At 39.5% G+C, this 19,282-nt stretch overlaps 1 long non-coding RNA gene across 1 annotated transcript in view; it reads left to right on the top strand.

Moving 5' to 3' along the window:
• Window positions 1–18,897, top strand: part of LOC129350872 (uncharacterized) — a 31,252-nt gene extending 12,355 nt beyond the window's left edge. Inside the window, exon 3 of the long non-coding RNA XR_008604441.1 lies at window positions 15,442–18,897. This is a non-coding gene — a long non-coding RNA (uncharacterized LOC129350872). The remainder of the gene's footprint in view (window positions 1–15,441) is intronic.
• Window positions 18,898–19,282: the final 385 nt, after the last annotated feature.

The raw sequence follows: 19,282 nt of genomic DNA, 5'->3' as shown, positions 1-19,282 counted from the left end.
GGAGCGATGATGCGTATTTCTGTATGGCAGGTGATTAGTGCCGCAGCAGAGCGGCAGGAGGAGGTCTGAAAGATACAGCAGTGATTTCTATTACAACAATTAAGCCTCTTTGTGACTGTTAAAACATCATGAAGATACCTGTAAATTTGGAGTGACTGAATATGTCAATCATCACAAATTTAAAAATGTAGAAATATAAAGAACAATTCACTGTTTAAACCTGAACTTTAGTGGAATTCTAACATTAAAAGGCTTGTTGCAATGGCAAAATGCAACCATACAGCCGTCCTGAGAGCATGCCAGTGTTACTTATGTCATTCCTCATACTTCAGCTTTTCAGACGAGGTGATTAGGGATACAAAGACGTACTCCATTGCTACACTGTGTAGCATATGCAGGCCATTCGTGGAGCGACTGCCTTGACACTATGCTTCTACTGTAATCAGTGAAAGTGGCTGCACCAGACATGTTATTAGCATGTAAGCAGTGCAGGTGGTATGCCACCAATTTCACGGAAATGGAACATTAAGTTAGTATGTATTTTTTTTAAGCTACCACTATACAGGAAATGACTACTTTGTATCAAACAGAGCTTCCATTTTGGAGTCTTGATCGTGTCACGTATATTTGATTGCTGTACCAGCTGATTTTTGCTTAGCACCTTGATCCCTTAAATAGTCTACTGCAGTCTAGAGATGTCTACTTATCCACACTAGACAAACTCATTGAAAAAATTTTACAGCGATGTGCTGGGTCCTGTAATTGAATTTTCCTACACATCTCCTGTCCATAGAGCCCTAGTATGTTTGTGGTTTCTTTTTTTGTTATTGTTGTTTTTCAGGTGGAAACTTAAAAAAAAAATACAAGGACCAAAGGGGGTAATGTTACAGGGCTATTTAAAAAAAATATTTTTTTATTTTGTTAGATGAGGTTCTATGAGGTATTTATCCACAGTTAGCTACAGTGAATGGTGGTCAACATGGCCCCAGTTTGGTGACTCAGACAAGCTGAAGCTGAGCAGTGTGCTACTGTGATCTGAGTAAGCCGTAAAACATAGTTAATCATAGAACATATATAAAAGACGGTAATAGCCTCCAGGGCTCAATTGCTAGTTGTAAGACTTTGTAATTACAGCATGTAGTCAGTTTGGTAAATTATGGTCACATAAAATGAAATAGACAGTAAAGTAGAATATGTTTTAAGGTGGGACTACTGTGACAGGTTGCTTCTGTATCACAATGTGCAGTGCTCTCAGTAAGAAGAACACTGTATGATCAGAACTTACGTAATACACTGGCTATGGAGAAATGCCTCAAATAAACTCATTTTTTAAAAAAACAAAATGAACCTTTGACGTAGCCCTGTGGCTACCTAGTTCATGTGAATTTTTTTCTCTGACTTTTGCCATTTTCAGTAGATGTAATTTATTAGCAGACACATGTAAAAACACAGGCTGTGTTCCTAGTGCTCAACTACATTTGAAACTATCAACATCAAAACAGCATGTCTGAATCAACTCTTAATTGCATCTTTTTGTAGAATGTACCTATGTCATATCTGTCATCTTTCATTCTCTGAAGGCACCATTATTATCTGCAACAAATATTCTTGTGTCCACCATCCAGCTGACAGATTGTCTTTTTCCTGTGTGGCATTAATCACCTCCTATACAAGTCAGCATCAGGACCAGAGCTTCATCACGTGATCCTGAGACAGAGCTTATCAATGTCACTCCAGGAGCAAAAAGAACATGTGATGGCTCAGAAATGCTCCTATTCTGAGCAATTCAAATGATATTGCAATTTTGTTGTGTCAGGGTTTTACCTCAATAAAGGATATATCTAAATAGATGTCTTTTTTTAACTTTCTGCAACTTACAAAATTATACTAAATTAGGCTTGGACATATTCTGTGACAATTACATTAGCACAAACAAATACAATCAAAATGCTCAGTAAAAATCACATGCTACAGAGATACTTGTCATGCAAGCAGTGACAATTCATCTGTTCCTAGAAAAAATAAAACGGCACATCTTTACATAGTTTTTTAAGGTGTCACTTTCCTTATTTGACAGGACATGTAACATTTGTATCATTATTTATTTATTTTTTTTACGAGAACTCTGTCTGACTTAATAAAACAGATGATATAAGGAAACAGGAATTTCCCTTTTTATAGCTGTGCTTGGGTTTCACATTTGCACCTGCTCTTTCCTCCTCATGTCACAGTAGCTGGAAGCTCTCTGTGGTTTCTTCTTTCCAAAAAAAGCCCTGCAAATGCACAGGTCACTGGCGTTTGTGTTGTTGTTTCGGGACTTTCCTTGAACACATTGTTGTGAGGTGAGGCGATAAAATGATCGATTTCCTCCAATGGATCTCACAGCAAGATGTCGTGGCATCCTTTTAGGTAACCCTGAAACCAAGAAAAAAGAAGCCAGTAAAACAACACTAATGCTGAGCGTTATATGTGTGATGTTGTATAATTACAAATTTACTGCAAAATTACTCTCACTAATTATTTCCATAATTAATCAACTATTTAAGTAATTATCTTGTCATCAATTACTGTAAACACTGTATTAGTTGTACAAAGAAACTCCAAAGTTTTGATTTAAATATTAAAGGGTAATCTAATTCAATCAGACTTATTTTTTTATTTAATAATTTTCTCGTGGTACAAAATACATTTACTCAAATGCTATACTTAAGTGCAGTTATGAGGTACTTGATTATTGGTTTGTTGTTTCACTACATTTCAGGGGAGAATTATGAATGCTTTAGTATCTTACAGCAAGTCTACTTTTCAGAAGAATATCTATAGTAAAAAGTTTAGTAAGCATATTATTCAAGATTAAATCAGTGGTTCCCACCAATTTGTGGCTTGTGATTCTCTAACCTGACACATTTCAGGTGTCTAGGATTTGTTTCCTTTCATATATTATTTCAGGTTAAAACAGTAGAAATTCTAAAAAATGTATCATAAGAAAAAAATCACAAATTACAGTAACATCAGAGAAAATGTTTGACACATTTTTCTTTAGTCCCATTAATTATGCCATGACCTCTCAAGGTTTATCTTATGACTCCTTAGATGGGACCCAACTTCTACGTTGTGAACCACAAGAATAAACATTTAATTTGTGTAGAGATTATTTAGAAGTAGCTTCACCTCAAGCAGAGACAACTGTAAAATGCCCTGCAATAACCAATGATGCATCAGTAAAAGAGTACATTTTATGACAGAATGTATACCTTCTATAATTTACTGATAGTAGTATCATCATAACTTTTTAGTTCAAAATAAAACTTTTCTGAAAATAACTACAAGCAACTTTAATGCAAATATATCAGCTTCAACCTCTAAAAGCACATCCAGCCCTAGCAGGTGTTTCAGATTTTGTTAAGCCTGTATGTTGGCCACGTTACACTGGGAAGAGGACTCACCTGGAGGGGAGGTGAGGTTCCTGGCAGTGTGAATGACACCTGTGACATTGATGTGACTCTGATCAGAAGGTCTGTCCGGCCCTCCAGCTGTTGCACTGGGTGAAACAAAATGCGAAATTGCCTCACTGAGGTCAGGGTAGAGTCAGTTTTGCTGGTCGAAAGAAAAGTCTGTGAAATATGGAAATCAAGTGAAACTGCAGAATGAGGCAATCGAGAGTCAGTATCACACAGTGTCATTAGTGGAGTTTCTGTTGTGTCAGCAAATACAGGAACAGAAGTGTTGGTGCAGTTGTGGTATTTCAAGTGCCATTATAGGAAATTTAATATGAGACTATATTTCAACTAGGAACAGCCTCATAGAGTACACCATATGACACACAAATAACCCTCATCGCTGCATCACTTTAATGCTTCATGTTTTTCTGTTGTTTTTTCTGTGACTAATTTATCTATAAAATGGAAGTGAACAGAATATTGTGCCATTATTGTGGAGGTTGTCTGTCGGATTTCCCACACATCACACATGGATTCTCCCAACCATGAATCAGTTATTGTTGGTGGAAATCCCAGTGTCAGATGACCACTACAATCAAATCAACTACAATACGTATGAGTACAGGGATCTTCTCCGAAAGTGTTTTGAAGCTGGCTGTTTCACTACACGTCGATATTTTCCTAATCTGAAGACAGAGAAACAGCCTGTGAAGGTATCAGCATTTCATCTAACGATGGGCCCTAGGAGCCATATGTGACAATACAAAGATACCTTTATGGCTTTATTGCTCTCATATTAAATCCGTCACAGAGGAGTTCTCTGCCAGTAAGCACTTCATTGCTTCCTCTGAAGTGTCCTGGCAAGAGTCTGTCACTGTTCAGCAGGAGGGTCATTGTTTCACAGTGTGCAGAGAATGCTTAACTGCTACAATCAGTTTCATTATCAAATCATCTGCATTTGCTTTTCAAGAGTTACTGTGACTAGTTGGTAATAGTAAAAACCTGTAATTTTCAGTCAGTCGTTTTGACAGTCTAATGCTGAAACTGTTCAATTATGAGAGGACAACAAACAGCACTTTGCTCTTTTGATCCCTCTTTGATTTAGTTATATTTACATGCTGAATTTGTCTCTGTGGTTTTAGCACCGTGGTTCACTTTACTTCTATGCTAGTAAAGACTGTGGAAACAGTGGAAATTATATGTAACATCAACCACTTGCATGAATATGGTGAACAGCAAAATGAAGAATCAACTGGAGTTCATCTTTATTTAAAAGAAGCACAATAACAAAGTGTATTTGTAAGCGTTGTGAAAATGATTATTCTCTTTATATAGATTGTGCTCAACACATGAAAACCAAGAGACTGAGACCAGCTGTGAAGATTCTTCTATTTTGCATTCATTTCTAATACACACCACCAGTCAAAAGTTTTAGAACACTCCAATTTTTCCAGTTTTTTATTGGAAATTATACAGTTCTATTATAGTTCTGACATAGCTTGGACTTATGTTTTGAGTCATTATCTTGCTGTAGGATGAACCTCTGACCAACTATGAACATACCAGAGGGTACTGCATGGCGCTGCAGAATGCTGTGGTAGTCGTCTTGGTTCAGGGTATCTCTCACTCTGTACAAGTCATCAACCCTGGATCCAGCAAAAAGCCTCAGATGATCACACTTCCTCCTCCATGTTTGAGTGTTGATGTCACACACTGGGTAACCATTCTTAGTGGCCTGGGAAGAGGACTCACCTGGAGGGGAGGTGAGGTTCCTGGCAGTGTGAATGACACCTGTGACATTGATGTGACTCTGATCAGAAGGTCTGTCCGGCCCTCCAGCTGTTGCACTGGGTGACACAAAATGCGAAATTGCCTCACTGAGGTCAGGGTAGAGTCAGTTTGCTGGTCGAAAGAAAAGTCTGTGAAATGTGGAAATCAAGTGAAACTGCAGAATGAGGCAATCGAGAGTCAGTATCACACAGTGTCATTAGTGGAGTTTCTGTTGTGTCAGCAAATACAGGAACAGAAGTGTTGGTGCAGTTGTGGTATTTCAAGTGCCATTATAGGAAATCTAATATGAGACTGTATTTCAAACAAATTAAGTTTAAAAAAATCAATTTAGAAACTAAAATGTATTCTAAACTTTGGACCCATCCAAGGAGTCACCTTTGGCAGATATAACAGCTGAACACACTCATGACATTCTTTCCACAATGGAAATCAAATATTCTTCAGAAAGTTCTTCCCAACTCTGTTGCAGAAGTTCCCATTAATGTGTGGCACCAACCTTCAAGGCTTGATCAACCTCCATTGCTGCAGAACAGCTTTAAGTTCTTAATCCATTTTTTGTTCCCTGAAAAAGGCCTTTTTGTATAATTCTTAAATGTACATTATTTTTCAGTTTTGGGTAACCTTACTTTTTTGTAACCTTTGGTAGTTCACCACTTTTGTACCATTTTAAGCTATTCATTGGACTTGAACTACTAGAATTTCAATTAAATAAAATGGAAAAATTGTGGCATTCTAAAATTTTTGACTGGTAGTGTATATAAATATATAAATCTAATATATAGATATTTAAAACATCAAAAAAAAAAAATTCCAATATCAGTTTAGTATTTTGAGTAAAAATTCATTATTCAGAATGTACATGTACATCTTTTCTGCCGTAATGGGAGCAGCACTCGAGCTGCACAGACTCCGCCAGTTTGTTCAAACATGATAAATCGTGTTCTCTGAGCATGATGTGTCAATGTTCTGAAGAGCTTCTTGTCATGTCAGGCATGTTTATCTTTCTCACTCTTCTAGTGTAGTTTGTGCTTTTGGACTTCTGACACTTTCTCTTAGTTCTGATGATACATTTCCCACTCACAGTGTCACTCGGTGAGCAGCGTTGTGTTGGAAACTTAATACAGGTGAACAACAGCTGCAGTTTGATTGAGCTGAACAGCCTGTTATGAGTCCATCAATGTCATCTGAACGCTGTTTCGGTTAAAGGATATGATTCAAGTAAATCTGATCACTGCTGATCACTAGCAGCAAATCATTTTCTAATGTCACCTATACGAAGTTTATCAGACCATGATATGACAAATGTGTGTCAGCTAATGTGTGTGCACAGTCCATAGACTGTTGTGGATCATCTACCTGAAGCAACCAAACATTAACGAAACTATAATTTTACAAAAAATGACGTGAATTTTTGGAATTCCCATTTTTGTGGGATGATAAAATGTGAGCATCCATCTCACACGACAAGCAACTTAAATCTATTTATTTGTTTGTGAGAGGATATGAACTGTAGTCTCATTGTAAGACGAATATGTAAAGTAAAGGAATGTAGTTACTGGTTACAATGACAGCAAGTGAAGAAATAAACAGATAAACAGATTCAGCCTCCAAGACAGACTGGTTGTTTGTTCTGGCCTCTGCTGTACCTGTAGTGTGTTTACCACCAGGGGGCACTGTTTTCAATGTAATACTGTCATCTTCTTTCATCACTAGCCCCTCCTCACCCTGTGTGTGTGTGTGTGTGTGTGTGTGTGTGTGTGCGTGCGTGCGTGCATGTGTCTATGGGCTCATATCCTCGGAGGTGGAGGGGCTGATAAAATATGCAGACACATTAATGCTCATAGACTTGCAGGGCTGCTGTTAAAGTTTGGAGCACAGAAGCGACATGTGCTCTTTAAGGAAATTGCCTCTGAGAGAAATGAGCTGCTCAGAATTGTCTGTCTGCTGAGCAGTTTGGGTTTTAAAAGCTGCTGTGTTCCTCCAGGGATTAACATAGCCATTAACAGCATGTTAGCTACCTGAGCTGACGCTGAGAAACCAGCCATCAGCGATAATGACCATATAGAACGTCTGTGTGAGGTTGTAAACGCTGAGCAGCTGCCTCTTTGTAATAGCAAAATGGAGTGAAAAGAAATGAAGGTGGGGAGCAGACGAGGAGGGACACTGTCCTTTAGTGCTGATATGCAGCAGCCCTCTAAATGAGAGCAGAAGCCAGGCACAGTTTGCTTTCTTAAACTGGTCACTCGGTGGAGTTTTATTTCAACATTTTTTGGGTCAAGACCTCATTATTAGTGTGTGTTTTGTCACTAGACTTCCAGAGGTCACTTGCCAGTCAAACTGAGTGTCCAGTCTGCTGAAGTGACATTGGTAACCTTTGATTTTCTGATGGAGAAATGTCTGTAAGAGCTGCTCTTTTCTCTGAATTGCCATGAGCTCATGGTCTGTGTTCAGCTGGTGGAGCTTTAGACAAAAGGTGGAGATCACTTATGCATGTTACACAAACACAAATCTACAACTATTATACAATTTGAGAATTGCATATTTCAATTTACCATAACCTATTTGTCTTAATAGTGAACCTTCAAAACATTCTGACTGTATAATAAAAATTAAATCTGGACAATTTGGACTGCAGCACACTGTATTAAAATTCAGATTGGGCATTAATCATAAACACATCCAATTAGAAGATTGTGAACTATAAGTGAATACTATTTCCTCTAAGTGTTGCTAATTAAACATAGGTTTGTTCCACTGATGATATAAAAATCTAATGCACACTCTCAACAACTTAAATGAGGCAAAATAAACCCCAACACTTCTCCCAGGAAAAGCAAATGTTATAATATAAGAAACAATGCTTTAAATGACTGCTTTTGTTTTGGAACAAGCAGAAGGTGACCAGGGTAGACAGACTAAGCCTCATTGTGACTAATTGTTTCTGTAGCTATTTTGTTCATTAAGGATGTCCTTGGATGTCCTCAAGTAACTCAAAATGAAAAATAACACAGACTGTTGATGTCGCAGAGATAAATGTGTTTATGTCTATCGCTCAGCTAGTTCAGGAGTGGCCTTTTGACTTGGTTCAATGGGTGCTGCGGGGCTGCTGTTTGTCTTGCTGGCAGGAATAAGACCTATTGCTCTGAATCTGGGGATTCACCGGCGAGGGGAGTTTCATCTGTAATAGCACATGGGTCTCTTGTGCCAGCGATGCTATGAGGCTGCTGTTATGGGGGAACTTTAGGGAGGTGATGTTACATTAGCTTTAGTGGAGATGGTCGGTCATTTAAACTGGTTGGACTGTGATGCCATCCTAAACATTTTGCCCTTTTTCACTTATTTCTGTCAAGCTGAAAATATAAAATGCATCATGTATCCTGTATGCCGGAGTATTTTTCCTCAAAGTGCCAGTTGAATGGCAGACAGGTGTTGCGAAGATCACATTAGTGTTGGGCGAAAATGATCAAACAGCAAACTCATCCTCCAGACTTTCCACAGTCTGCAGTCGGCATGCTGTTTCAAATAAATCAACCTCCCACTCTGGGTGGACAGCAGCTCTTCGGCAGCCCAGCTAGTTGTCTTGTTCCCCCGCCCACTCATTCAGCAGCCAAGCACACTCCAGCTTATGCAGCTTGAAAAATGACTTCTCTAATACTAGTGTTGGACCTTTTTACATCAAAACCCACAGCTGACATAAACCATTGTGCCAGTTTCCAGATGCTGTAGGAATGGGACCGAGGCCATCTACATTTAACCTACAGGTACACCATGTACTTGTAATTAATGATAAAGCATGTTAAGGAATTAATAAAACTTAATTCTATATGGAGAAATGGTCAAATACAGTATTCAAGTCACACCCAACCAAAATTAAATGTTCTCTTGTGTCAGCATCTCAGGGACAAGGACATATGAACTGAACATGCTCAAGTAAAGCGCTTCATTATGGCACCATAACATTAAAGAGGGCTGGATATGGGGCCACTTTTCAGTCATGCTGCCACTAACAGTGTAAGAGAAAATCCTCTGTGGTCCATAAAGCATGTTGTTCATCGCTGTAGCGCTTCAAAATATTTCCATTTTGTAACACAATCACAGTGTAAAGTCTCTGGGCTGAGTGAGATCCAACAGCCTTTTCTATACATGCTTATAGAACTATATCACAAAACTCTGCTGTGATCTGCAGCTCTGCTGGGCGCTTCAGTACTTTTCGACTCATTGTTTTCTCAGTGCAACTAATCTTGGTGAAAAACTCAACTAAACCCAGCACATCAGCCAGCACACAGGTGTGGTTAGATACATGCAGATACTTAAAACTGTAGAGAGCAACGAGTATACTTAAGAACATATGTATGCAATGTTTGTTAGCTGGAAATAAAACATGTCAGCTTCTCATTTATGAAAAATAAACAAGCAGATTAAATAAGTTCAATAGTTCAATCCATTCTCAATATACAGAAGATATGTTTTTTCTTTTTCATATGTTGAGCTTGTACAGTAATTATCCACTGTGAAAACCACAATGGCTCTGAAGCAGTAAAGAGGGACAAAAAAAGTTGGAGTCTTTGCTCGAGTGAGAAACAGCTGCATCATTATCCTCATGTAGAACAGTCACAAATGAGTATCACAATCTGAGAGCGCTGTGTCAGGTCATTTACGATTAACAATCAGCAATCAGCACAGATTACAGCTCGTGAAAAACACTATCACTCCACTTCAGTAATTAGAACCTCTAGCAGATCTCAAGTCATCTGACGTGTATGTGTGTGTGAGAAATAAGCACTGATGAAAAACTGTGCTTGCTAAACTTCCTCCCATTAAATAATGGTTACAATATCTGTCAGGTGCCACTTCACATTCACTTCTAACTATTCAGTGTTGCACCCAAACATATTCTGTCAAATTTCACCTCCATTTTCTATTCCCCCAGAGCTTTTAGGTAGCAGTGTGCTACAGCTAATCTCTCAGGCCGACAGTCTGGCTCATGGCTAACGACTAAGTGTCAGCGTAACAGATGAGGCTGCTGTCTACCCTGACCTGTTTACAGACGCTAAAAGCTACAGGCGTGAATGTTGCCTGTGATAAATCATTCATCCACAATGGCTCCAAAATGAACTGGTGGCAAATGCACAAGAGTCACCAGCCCAAAATGATGCTAAATCAATACATCAACAAATTAATTTAGCCTTTTAATCCAATCAAACATAGATTACAAGTTTTGAATACTTAAATATTGATTTTCTTCATATACAACAACAGGATAACAAGACTAAGGGTGTGGTATTAATAATAACAGATTAAATCATTCATATAGCCAAAAATTAAATCATCAGCAGTATTTAATAAGTACTGGGGTGATGGAACCCATCAAATCATTTTTTTATTTTCCGTCTGAAATCATTCCAAAGCATGCATTTCAAATAGCATCCAGCTAAGTGCCTGAGGCTTTACTCTTTTTAAAAAAAAAAAAAAAAAACCTAAACAACAACCTTTTAGTTCCATATTTGAATAGCAATTTTAAAGTGATAAGCTGAGCTGACATTGAGAAGTTTTTCAGCTTGCACAGAATGGCAGCTGACACAATGAAGATGGATTAGCTGAGCTCTCGGTACACTGGTTGACAGTGAAACACACAGACAGCTAGAAAGGTGGTTGAACAGGGGACCAGTGGAGCTGGGAGCACGGCACTCTGATGAATGAGTGATTGTCACTTATTATTAGGACAAAACTGAATCCAAATCACTGACATTTAAATTGCACTTCTTATTATTACCTCAACCTGCAGTTCAGAACTTTTGTCTCCTTCCTCCGCTCTGGCAGGGAGAACAATTACACAAACATTATTAACCCTTGCTTATTATGTGAATGTAATAGCTACATTGGCTTCTTCAAATGTTTTGCTAATAACAACCTACCCAAGAGCAGTAAGGAGGCATCTGCCCTCAGTCCCCTCTCTCCTCTCGGAGCTCTCAAATGAGGAAAAGTCACACCAATAGTAATCCATATTTGTCTGTGTTTCTGATTTATCTGGAGCATCAGAAACCTTTCTTGGACACTTCCTTATATTTTTTTCCCGCCATAGACTTTGCCATTGTCCTAGTTGCTGTAGCCTTCTCCATGTCCACTGCTGTGTCTTCATTTCTGGCAAACCAATCATTGCAGGTTGATGTAAAAGCTCTGCTGGTGTGCCAGTGCACAAATGTCGCCACAAACTCCAGATTTAAAACTTTGGTATACTGTGAAATACAGAGAGATGTACCTGATGTTAATAGGTTGAATCAACATTATGTGAACTCATTTGGAGAAAGCTTTAACATAAGAGATGTTCGCATGTAGAAGTCGAATCCTGTTGTAACAACTAGTAAGTGATCTAATATCCTCAGATCAGGCATAACATTCTGACCACTGATAGGTGAAGAGAATAACACTGATTATCTCTTCATCATGGCACCTGTTAGTGGGATGGATATATTAGGCAGCAAGTAAACATTTTGTCCTCAAAGTCGATGTGTTAGAAGCAGGAAAAATGGGCAAGTGTAAGGATTTAAGCGAGTCTGACAAGGGCCAAATTGTGATGGCTGGATGACTGGGTCAGATCATCTCCAAAACTGCAGCTCTTGTGGGGTGTTCCTGGTCTGCAGTGGTCAGTATTTATCGAAAGTGGTCCAAGGAAGGAACAGTGGTGAACCAGCGACAGGGTCATGGGTGGCCGAGGCTCACTGATGCACATATGAAGTGAAGACTAGCCCATGTGGTCCCATCCAACAGACGAGCTACTGTTGCTCAAATTGTTGAAGAAGTTAACGCTGGTTCTGTAGAAAGGTGTCAGAATACACAGGGCGTCACAGTTTGTTGTGTATGGAGCTGCATAACCACAGACCATTCAGGGTGTCCATGCTGACCCCTGTGCACCACAGAAAGCACCAACAATGGACACATGTGAGCATCAGAACTGGACCATGGAGAAATGGAAGAAGGTGACCTGGTCTGATGAATCATGTTTTCTTTTACATCACATGGATGGCTGGGTGAACACTACGTCAGCTGCCTGCTGATGATCACATGATTGCGATCCTGCTACAAATCCACCGCTGCACACCACAAATTATTTAAAGATTTCATCCATCAGAAATCATACAACGACTGAGCAGCCTTGGTGGAGTACTGCACTCTGAGTGCTTTTCTTGTTGGCTTTTTAATAATTTTAACACATTGTTTAATTAATAACATGTCTTCTTTTCTTTAATGCTCTTTTTTGTTTTCATTTCTTTGTATTTCTTTTTAATTCAGTATTGCTTTACTATGCTTGATTTCATTTCCTGCAGCCCTGAAATGTTTGAATCTTGGTTCAACTATGTAAGGCACTTTTGAAAAGTTTTATCCAAGCACTAAAAAGAAAAGTTTAATAATACTGTTATCCTCCCTATCCCCAAAGGCTATACTATGAGCAAGCACACAGCTAAATGAGTTTTAAATTTCCAACAAAGGAAATGAAATGGGTGTAATTGTAAAAGCACATTTTAAAAACTAAAAAAATGGCCATCAATGACAGGACACAGACTCCTCCTGCTCTTGAAATAGATATGATGGTGAGAAGTAAACCCAGGTTTGCTGTCTGCAGTGTTTGTGACAGTGTTTTTTTTTTTTTGTTTGTTTGAAATATCACCACCAGCAGCTGTTGGGAGTTTAAGGTTAGAGTTAGGGTCCCCTGAGTCTGAAATGCACAAAATGTGTCCTTACAAGTAGCAACTGAATTGATAGCTTAACTGATTTCCCAAATTTGTGTTGACTCTCTCTGAGGCATCATTTCTAGTATTACTAAAACACCACACAACCACACACTTCTGTCTTTATCTCATCCTGTATAAAAAACACACGCACGACTAATGTGTTCTTCAGCAAACACACAGAGAACTGAACTGTGAGCTTTCACTCAGCCAAACCCCAACATGTATTTAGCATCACATGCACTCACAGTGCACAGAGTTTACACTGACGCTGTGTTTCTAAAGGGAAGGTCTCCTCTGTTATGCTAATGGGGCTAGATATTGCCAGTAATTCAAGGTTAGTCAAACAGCAGTTTGTTTGGTTGCTGGGCACGCTCGAGAGACTTTCCTGTCCTGGCTCGACAGCATGCTGGCAGAGCTACAGCCATCAATGTCACTTCACAGACAGCCTGAGATAGAGCATTTGTTTCTGAGTCCAGCCCTGTGTAGTACACAAAAGAAAAGGCCAGGCGAAGAGCCAGCAGAGAATGTAGTCCCAGTGAGAAGTATGGAGTGTATCGCTGCCTGGAGTGTTAGACAGACGAACTGAGAAAGAGGAAAATGTTGCCACCGTCGTATGCATATACTGGGTTTACATATGAACACTTTAAAGACTCCTGACAGGAGTTTTGTCAATTTCAGTCTCCCAAACTGATGGGCTTTTTTTTAAAGGATGAATCTCAACTGACTACTGTGTGTGTCTACTGTTCAGACCCCTGCACTGCACTGTCTCCAAAAACTGCATTGTTTTCTCAAACAAATCAGCTTAGATTGCTTCAGCGCTCGCAGAAAAAGAGAGTGAGAAAGAGAGATTAATATCAAATGAAATAAGAAAAGAGGGAATAAGATGGAATAGGAGGCAGGAAAACAACAAGCCAAAAAGCCACAAGGAGAAGGAAGAGACAAGGAAAAAAAAAGATGAACAGGAAAGACAGTCAGAGAATATCTTTATTGCATTTTCTTCCACTCTGCTTGGTAAGAAAGGAAGCACAAAAACAGAGTTATTCTTTTGGAGATTTGATTTTAGAAGTAGAGAGTAAATTCAGGACACTACCAGAATCTGCTAGGAACACAGAAGAGGCAATTTTACCCTTTATGGTCTCTCTCACAAGGTCTAATAGTGTTCAGCTTTCAAACAAATGGTCAAAGGTATTACTATCACCAGAAATTCAACTGTATCAAATCCATAGATGTATTTTTTGTTGGATAATGGCAAAACCTGCAGTGTTTCATTCCAATAAAATCCCTGAAAAGGAACAGAGAACTTGTTTGTTTTACCAGTGACGCATATTTTAAGTGCACTGTATTTTGAGTATGTGTTCCTCATTTTTGTGGTTGAAGCCTGGTTCACCTAATGAATAGTCATGTTTCCACCAAACATTGTCCTACTGCTCAGAAAAGCTTTAGCTGTGACTGCTGCTGATACAATGTGACCACTGAAAGCTCATTTAAAGAATCCCTAGTTAGCAGTTGGTGTTGTTTTTTTTTTGTTTTTTTTAACTTTCAGACTCAGTAGCATAAGAGAGGCAGTTAGTATGGATGAGCTGCTGACCTCAGGCCCAGGGGCCTAAATGGTCATGGGGTTCAACAAGCTCTGTTTGAAACAACTGTGAACATTTCTTCTACAATTCTACGATTTCATTTAGCAGACGGTTTTATCCAAAGCGACGTACGTCTGAGAGTGGATACAACATCTTGTTGGCAGGTCAATTTACAATCCTCAAGGAAATCCAAAAACAACCACAAGCAGTGGCAGACCATCAGCAGACAGATACAAAATGACCATAAAGAGACAAAATTGTAAAAAAAAAAAAAAAAAAGGCAACTTTTTCACAGAAAGCAAAATCATAACACAGAGCCATAAATCCTTGACAGAAAACAATCAGATGTAAAACATCAGTAAACAGATGAAAAAAGATTGTTAAAAGATGCAAAATCATAACCAAGAGATACTAAAAAAGACACAATAAAATGTCTAATGGTTGCAAACAGCTGCAAAAGGATCACAAAGTGAAGCAAAACTTTTGCAAAATGATGAAAAACTACCACAAAAAACTTACAATGACCACATGGACCACACAGACAATCAAAACAACCACAAAGTGTTCCAAACAAAAACATGGAAAAACAGCTGCAAAAAGCATCAGGAACATACACAAAATGACTAAGAAGCACCTGAGTGGTGCTGCTCTAATTGATAAGGGGTAGGGGCTTTGTTAAACATTTAAACATGTCTGACATCTAGTCCCCGGTGAAGATCTCCAAAAGCAGTCGATGTACCAAGAAATCAACAACAAATATTTTGATGAGGATCAGACGTCTAGTGCTGCCCATGAAGCAGTGTGTATTGTTTCCTGTATCAGCAGCACAGTGGTTGTCTGTGAATGCTCCTTAAACAGATTTTCAATGATCCGTTTTGTCACATCTTCCACCTCTGGTGCCAGGTGGTGGCGGATTTTCTCTCTCCCTCCTCCCTTCTCCTCTCTCTCCAGGTGGGTGTGAGCGTGGTGCGTGGTATGTTGGCAGGTGCTGCCAATCTGCAATCACCTGGATTCTCCACCTGTTCTCCACCATAAGTCTGGACTCTCCTGGATCCCCACCTGAAAATCACCAGGGCTTCAGCACCCGCCTCACCTCCACCATCCTCCACGCCACCTCTGCCTGCATCGTCCGTCTCCGCTTCCCCTCACGCCTGCAGTCAGCTAAGTTCCCCACTCACTCTCAGACTCCAGCCACAGCTTAGTTCTGTAGATCAGTAGTTGGATTTCTTTGTGACTGTTTCTCCGGTTTGGTGTCTAGTAATACTCCCTGTAATTTGTGTATTCTGTTGTAACTTTCCCAGCTCGGTTATACCTAGTCCTGGTTAGTTGTTTTCTCTTCTTTATCTGTGTGTCTTTTCAGTTCTGTGGTTTATGAGTAATACTTTCTGTTGTAGTTTTCTGCTGGTTTGGAAATGGTTTAACTCCAAATGCCTGTCTGCCGTGTCTTTGTTGTCCTGCGCTTGAGTCTCTGTACCAGTGCTGTAACACATGTCTTATGTTGTGTTGTACGAATGGCCAAGGTGTCTATATTTGTTGTGGATGACTACACTTATAGGTGTCTACACTGAACATATGTGAACAGTTCGAGGAGCAGATGTGCTGCAGAATGTGTCTTTTTGTTGGCTACACCTGCAATGCAAGAACAACGTAAGGTTGTGCCAAAACAAGACCGTGAGCTTTCACTGTAGGATTGTTGTGACTTCTCTTTTTGGGCCCAGTGAAATGTTAAGTTTTTCACAAAGTATGGATAATGTGGGAAAATTGACTGCTACAGACTATAGTAGACTTTGGAAAGAATACAGTTACTTAGCAACCATCAGAGGCAGACTGCTGGCAAATAAGTACCACCAGGGTAATCAAGACTCCAAAGTGCAGGCCCTATCTGATACAAAGAAGTCATTTCTGTTATACCACTGGTTTCATTCAAATCATATAGACACTTTATGACCTATTTCTGAGTAAAAGCATCACAAACACCTTGCATACAATATATGAATACAAGATTGATCAGTTTTTACATTTGCAGCTCCACTGCTCTCATGCCAGGCATAGCCACTTTTTTTTTTGATTACAGTAGAAGTGTAATCAGTGTGAATGCTCTGCACACACACAGTGTAACCACAGGATTGGAGTTGGAGTGAAAAAAAAATGGCATCATAGCCACAAGCCGGCTGATGGAGCCACCTCCAGCAAGGAGCAATTCCTCTGGTGTCAAAAAGAAGTTCAACTGTATTGAAATCTCTGAGAAAATGACTGTACTTCTTATTTGATGTCAGTGAGCACTTTGTTAATTTGTAGCCCCAGTCATTAGGTTTAGGTCTCCTTCAGTACAATGCAATGTTTATTTAGTAGTAATAAAAATAATAAAGCAGTCTATGTTTCAGGGCTACCTTGTGATTGACAGGTTGGTACCATATCGGTGTATTCTCAGTCAGATCCACCCCTCACTTATAATGTTACACTATAACCAGGATGGTGATCATCAAACTGACACTTGACAACCCAGATGGGTGATGTTACGAGGCATCTTTCATATAGTCTACATTCCCTCCCTTGGCCCGACCATGGGGTCCTACATGAACCGTTTCTTTTGAGGATCAGGGGGTAGTGATAATCTACACGTCATTTGGAGGGCTTGACGAAACAGGACACCCTACCCTACATGGCAGTACACAAAGCGGAGGAGTCGGGCCAAGTGCCAAGTTGGGGAATTAGGATTTGGCCCAAAAACTGTCTTTTGTGTTGGTAGTCTGATTCAAATGTGGACAAAGCTGCACATTTCAGGCTATATGCAGTTTATAGGCTATACGTATTTATGCACTCAGTTCAGGTTCACATGAAGCATTTTTTACTGTCTGCCACAAACATCTAATGCATTGTTGTTTGACAGTGTAATTTAATAAACTACCCTGGGAACACAGTGAACAAAACAAAATATGACAATGTACTACTGAGTCATGTTAACCTGCCACTTAGGGAAATAGCTTCCCACGGGAAAAGTTACATCATTTTGAAAGTAGCCAAGTTACCTGGCCACTATTGGAAAAAACAGTTCAGCTAATAGCTTTGTTAAATGTAACGCCTACGCCCAAAACTGCTAATGCTCTGTTATTGTTACTGCTGTATAAATGGTTATATTGTTCCTCACTTCCATTATAGATTTGGCCAAAAAAAAAAATAATTAAGAGCGTGCCAGCCCACACAGAGTACTGATGCACACATCACAGCTGGTGCCCTTTTTGTAATACATACGAGAATTGGATTTGCCGATAAAAAGGATCAAAATAACTAGATGTCATTATTATACCTGGCAAGGACAAGAACCAAACGGCAGCTGCCTGAGGATGAAAAGATATTTAAACTCCAAACACCTAACAATGCATGGAGAGGATTATAGACTGGCCTCTTAAATCTGACACACTGCCAAATGTTAATAATCTTCATCAAATATAAAACTATAGACCCTCCCACACTGTAATGATGTCCGATAAAACTGTCCTGTTTTATATTCTGAATCTGCAGTGCTTGCAGTGTTCAGGTTTGCTTTGACTGTGTCAGAGACAGACAGATTGAACTCTGCAGCCTTTATTACCGTTGCAGTTATCGAGCAGCGTGTCAGTAAAATACAAACCAGGTTGCAACAACATGAATTAACCAACCAAAATGACCACAGAGTTGAATTAACGTAGAGCTGAAGAAAAGCTGAGCTTCACTCACTTAACGGAGGACGCATTCATTACAGGGCTGCTGTATTGGATTGCATCATGATGTTTTTTTCCTTTTTGGGCGATGAATGTAAAATACAATGTGTTGGAGCCATTTCAATCGGTAACCAGTAAGTGGTGCTGTGACCTAGTTACCTGTATTTAAAGGCCACACTAATAGCCACAGGTGTGGCGCAAACAGGAAATGAATTGTTTTTGACCGTGGCATGGCGGACTGTTGGAAAGACTTTGCTCTTTGTTAATTTTGATGAACTCCAGACGGTAAATAAACTGATGATACATCCATTCATAATTGTGAGTTTGGACGATTACTTTTTTTGAATATAGACTCTATTGGTGTTATTTTTGTTATTTTTGGGCCACGACGGAGTATAAGAGCACGTCAGAGCAGCCAGAAGCCACGCGTTCTTAACGGAACCAAGTTTGTGGCATCACAATGTATTAAAAAACCCATTTGCAGCGGTGTGTGGCGGGTTTTGTGGGCAAACATTTGCAGCTAAAATGTTTTGCAGACTTTGGGGAAAACCAGGGAAACAGGAAAACCAGTCTATCCAAGGCTGGTTTTCTGCCTTCAGCTCCAAAACAATCTTATGTTTCATGTGACCTTTTGTTTGAAATTGAGCTTTTATTAGTAAGTTTGAAAACTGAAAAAACAGAAAACAGCCATCAGCGTCAAGCATTACAAACGACCGGTGTTCTCCATGCAAATCTGAAAGCTGGAATGAAGGTTGATGGGGAAAGTCATGTGCGAGTGAATATGATTTTGAGACTAACCCTTTTCTGTCAGTATTGTGAACAAAAGACTTAGTAAAACACATTTTTAACAAGAAAAGCACTCAGAGAGTGCAGTACTCCGCCAAGGCTGCTGTTAAAGAAATTTCACTCTTAGTCCTTTGAAGTTTGCAGGAGTGGGGTGTTTATTGGTATTCCGGGATACGGTGGGCTTACCGACCCAGAGCATTTGGAGAGTAACCATTTTATAGAGATGGTCAGAGAGTGGGTAAGAGGGTAGGGAGGGG

The sequence above is a fragment of the Amphiprion ocellaris genome, chromosome 16 (genome assembly GCF_022539595.1).
Source record: "Amphiprion ocellaris isolate individual 3 ecotype Okinawa chromosome 16, ASM2253959v1, whole genome shotgun sequence".
Lineage (NCBI taxonomy): Eukaryota > Metazoa > Chordata > Actinopteri > Pomacentridae > Amphiprion > Amphiprion ocellaris.
Note: the sequence above shows the minus strand (reverse complement) of the source record. Positions and strands in the feature narration are given on the sequence as shown.